This window comes from Eschrichtius robustus, chromosome 12 (assembly GCF_028021215.1).
Source record: "Eschrichtius robustus isolate mEscRob2 chromosome 12, mEscRob2.pri, whole genome shotgun sequence".
NCBI lineage: Eukaryota > Metazoa > Chordata > Mammalia > Artiodactyla > Eschrichtiidae > Eschrichtius > Eschrichtius robustus.
The window spans coordinates 93,312,950-93,318,051 of NC_090835.1; positions in this window are offsets into that span (position 1 = coordinate 93,312,950).

Sequence of the window (5,102 nt, forward strand, 5' to 3'; positions counted from 1 at the left end):
CTTGTGTTTCCCACTTAGAGCAGTTCCTTTAGCATATGTTGTAGAACTGGTTTGGTGGTGCTGAATTCTCTTAGCTTTTGCTTGTCTGTAAAGCTTTTGATTTCTCCATCGAATCTGAATGAGATCCTTTGCCGGGTAGAGTAATCTTGGTTGTAGGTTCTTCCCTTTCATCACTTTAAATATATCGTGCCACTCCCTTCTGGCTTGTAGAGTTTCTGCTGAGATATCAGCTGTTAACCTTATGGGAGTTCTCTTGTATGTTATTTGTCGTTTTTCCCTTGTTGCTTTCAATAATTTTTCTTTGTCTTTAATTTTTGTCAGTTTGATTACTGTATGTCTCAGCATGTTTCTCCTTGGGTTTATCCTGCCTGGGACTCTCTGTGCTTCCTGGACTTGGGTGGCTATTTCCTTTCCCATGCTGTGGAACTTTTAGACTATAATCTCTTCAAATATTTTCTCGGGTCCTTTCTCTCTCTCTTCTCCTTCTGCGACCCCTATAATGCAAATGTTGTTGTGTTTAATGTTGTCCCAGAGGTCTGTTAGGCTGTCTTCATTTCTTTTCATTCTTTTTCTTTATTCTGTTCCATGGCGGTGAATTCCACCATTCTGCCTTCCAGGTCACTTATCCATTCTTCTGCCTCAGTTATTCTACTATTGATTCCTTCTAGTGTATTTTTCATTTCAGTTATTGTAGTGTTCATCTCTGTTTGCTTGTTCTTTAATTCTTCTAGGTCTTTGTTAAACATTTCTTGCATCTTCTTGATCTTTGCCTCTATTCTTTTTCCGAGGTCCTGGATCATCTTCACTATCATTATTCTGTATTCTTTTTCTGGCAGGTTGCCTATCTCCACTTCATTTAGTTTTTTTTTCTGAGGTTTTATCTTGTTCCTTCATCTCATACAAAGTCCTCTGCCTTTTCATTTTGTCTGTCTTTCTGTGCATGTGGTTTTCCTTCCACCGGCTGCAGAATTGTAGTTCTTCTTGCTTCTGCTGTCTGCTCTCTGGTGGATGAGGCTATCTAAGAGGCTTGTCTGATGTCTTTTTTGTTAAGAGAAATGAGGTTGGTAACTATAACTCATTTTTAAGAACAGTTTTATTGAGATACAGTTCACACAGGCTACAGTTTGCTCATTTAAACTGCAATTCAGTGTCTTTTAATATAGTCAAAGATATGTGCAACCATTCTCACAGTCAATTTGAGAATATTTTTCATTACCACTAAGAGAAACCCTGTACTCTTTAGTTATTGCCCCTTTGTTCCTTAGCCCCCCATCCCTACCCCACCAACCCTAAATAATCATTAATTTACTTTCTGCCTCTATAGGTTTGTCTGCTCTGGACATTTCATATGAATGGAATCACCTCATATGTTTTCTTTTGTGACTGGCTTCTTTCACTTAGCACAATGCTTTCAAGTTTCATCCATGTCATACACTATATCAGTATTCTGTTCCTTTTTATTGCAGAAAGATATTCAGCATGGATATACCATATTTGTTTAACCATTCTTCTGTAGATGCACATTTCAGACTTTTTTTGCCATTACGTCTCAGCTATGTAATATATCATCCAATGTATGAAATCATTTAATTAATTTTATTTTCGGTGAAAGTAATGGATTATCGATGTCTATAATATACCCAACTAACTCAAGAGAGCAGTATAACTTTGAAAATTATAAACAATAATGGAGAAGTCTCCATAACCATCAGTGAGATGTGGGGCTAATCAGTTTCAAATGCTAAAACGTGAATATAGAGCCAGCAAAACTGGAATGAGTTAGTTGTGCTAAGGAATGCTCCAGGTTTCTCAAAGCACTAGAGTCAGTTTGTGTGTTCCCACTCCTGCTGCTAACTAGCATTGACATTTTATTTGCAGTTTGAAAAACAGGTAAGGTTTAAATCATCAAGAATTTCAAACAAATAGATTCTTTACTTATTTATAGCAATCATTTTCAACTTGAGCAAACATCTCACTTAAAAAAACATAGCAGCTTTTAAACCACTGCCAAAATATTAGGGCAAATAGTTGTGTTTTTTTTTTTTTTTTTTGTCTTGGCAGAGTGTAATAAACATACAATGCCTCGCTTAAATATTCATAGACTCCCAGCTTGCAGTACAGTAACTTAATAATAAAATATTTTGAAGAGGGAATGATGCTGTGGAGTTTGTGATACCACTAATGGATTTGAAGAGGATGCTAATGCATTGTAGGAGGAAGTGAATTGAGCTCTCGTGTGTAAAGGAGGATTATAAAATATAATTATGAAAAAGCAATAGTGGCAGGCTTGAGGAAGTTCTGTTGATGTGTGGGTACTACAAATGACATGTTTTGTTGATGAGAAAGAAGGCTTAGATGGATATTTACTGTGCTAGCAGTCTTCTCTATCTGGAAACATGGAATGCATTATAGAAATGGCCATTTTGTGAACTCTAGTCTGAAAATTAAATAGTGTAAGATGGAGGCTGACAAGATCCATGCAGCTTTTCATTTTGAGTAACAGTTGTCTAGGAAGCCTAAGCTTTCGTATCAAGAGCTTCATGAAGACACTGGAAGAAAAAAAGAGTGATATAACTGTCAAAGTAGATGAAAAAGTGTTTTTTTTTGTAAAAAGAAGCTTAAGGAATTCTAGGATTCAATAATTCATGGTATCCTGCTGGTAGTGCAGAAAGCATGAGGATCTTTCTGAATATCGTTTCCTGCGCGCAGCATTGACAACTTGTTATAAATAGTGGGCCCTGGTGGGAGCAACTATGCTAGGGCAGGCAATTAGAACCTTGACTTCTTTTTAAGTTTCCAGTTCTAGTCTCATTTCTTAACCTCAGGCTCTGCCCCTTAGGGCAAAATGAAAAAAACATTCTTAGAACATTAATCTGATATTTACTGGGAAAAAAAGTACAATACCTAACAATTCAGTATATGTAAGAACATTGAAGAGACAGACCTTACTGATACAGCTTTAGCCTCAATCCATAACCCCTTCCCTTCATGAGAAATTCTTCACTATATGCTTAAAGTTCAGTGTTTTTCTCCAATCTTTAAACAAGGGATATATGTATAAAATAGCAATAAAGTTTATTTTTCAGAAGCACATATGTAAGTGAGTGTTGCCCTTTAATGGAGCTATTTGGGAAGACAGGTGTTCTTATAATTTTGATATTGTTTAACACATTTATGAGACACTCTATTTCTGTAAAGAAATTGTTTAAAAATTAGGAAAAAATTCAAACGGAAAATATATGCATCTTGAAGTTTAAATAGTTAATATTTGCCACATTTAGTTTAGATCTTCTCTCTCTCTCTCTCTCTCTCCCTCTTCTGATACAAGAACTACTGATATACCCAAACCCTCACTCTCATTTATTCTCTCTTCCTCCACTCTTGAGAAACTGGTGTGAACCTTTCCCACGCACTTTTGAAAAAGACTTCATTTTTGTAGAGTAGTTTTATGTTTTCAGCAAGGAGATTTCCCATATACCCCCTCACTCCCACACGTGCATAGTTCCCCCCATTATCAACATCACTCACCAGAATGGTGCATTTTTGTTTTTTAAACCAGGAATGGGTCTACATTGACACATCCAAAGTCCTTTGTCTAACAAAGATCGATTGGCTACATTTGTGTGGGTCTATTTTGATACTAGACTGACAACTGTGGTTCATGAAATCACAAAGGGTGAACACTTCACCTTTTTCTTTTTCAAAATTGTTTCAACTATTCTAATTCCTTTGTATTTCCATATATATTTTAGATTCACTTGTCGATATCCACAAAATTTCTACTAGGATTTTGAGGTGGATCATGTCAAATTTATAGATCAACTAGAGGAAAATTTTCATATAAATAACATCGAGTCTTCCAATACATGAGCATGACATACCTCTCCATTTTATATAGGGTTCCTTTGCTTTCTTTCGTCAGTGTTTCATAGTTTTAGCCTACAGACCCTGCACATATTTTATTAGATTTATATCTACATATAAATGATACTGTTTTAAAATTTCTACTTCCAAATGTTCAGGTCTAGTATGTAAAAATGTTATTGAATTGCCTTGAATTTATGTATTTATTTGGAGAGAATTTTTAAGATGTTGCAACTTTTAATTATATGGAATATTTTTCCTTTTATCTAGGTATACTTTTATGTCTTTCAGTACATTTTCTCCTAGTTTTTTTTATAATTTTGTGGCAATTACAAATTGAATCATAATGCAATTTTATTTATAATTGTTTCTGGTTGCATAGAAATGCTATTACATTTTGTATTTTAATCTTGTACTCAGTAATAATGCTACACTCTGTAAGTCAGCATTGTTTAGTAAAAATGTAATGTGAACCACATAAGTAACTTAAAATTTTTTGGCAGCCACATTCAAATACAGAAAGAACTTCAAGTGAAATTAATTTTAATAATATATTCTGCTTAATACAATTTATCAAAAATGTTATCATTTTTAACATGTGATCAATATATAATTTATTAATGAGATATTTTCTTCTTTTTATATTAAGTCACCAAAATCTGGTATGTATTTTATACTGAAAGGAGATCTCAAATTGGATGATTATCTTTCAGTGGTTAAAGTAAAATGCAGTTCTGCTAAAACAATTAAGTCCCATCAAAACAGTAATATTTAATAAAAATATTTCATACTGCTTCAGTTTTAAAATTTACATTTAAATTAATTAAAATTAAATTAAAAATTCAATAACACAGTCACACTAGTCACATTTCAAGTGTTCAAGAGACACACAAAGCTAGCAGCTACCTTATTGGACAGTGTAGCTCTAATTCTAATATGTTTCATTTTTCTTTATAATATTTTGACCTTATTTTATATTTTTCTTTCTTCTTTTTCAAGTGTATTCCATTGTTCATTTTTTCCAGTTGGATGATTATTTCATTAATTTAAATGTTTCCTTTCATGTTAGTATAATCAATTTAAGAAGATTATAATTTTCTTCAAAGTACTGCTTTACATATATCTCATTGTCATTCAGTTTTACATTTGTTCTAATTCCATTGTCATGTCTTCTATGACTCATGAATAATTTAGGGATACTTTTTCAAATTTCCAAACATATAAGAAGACTTAGTAAT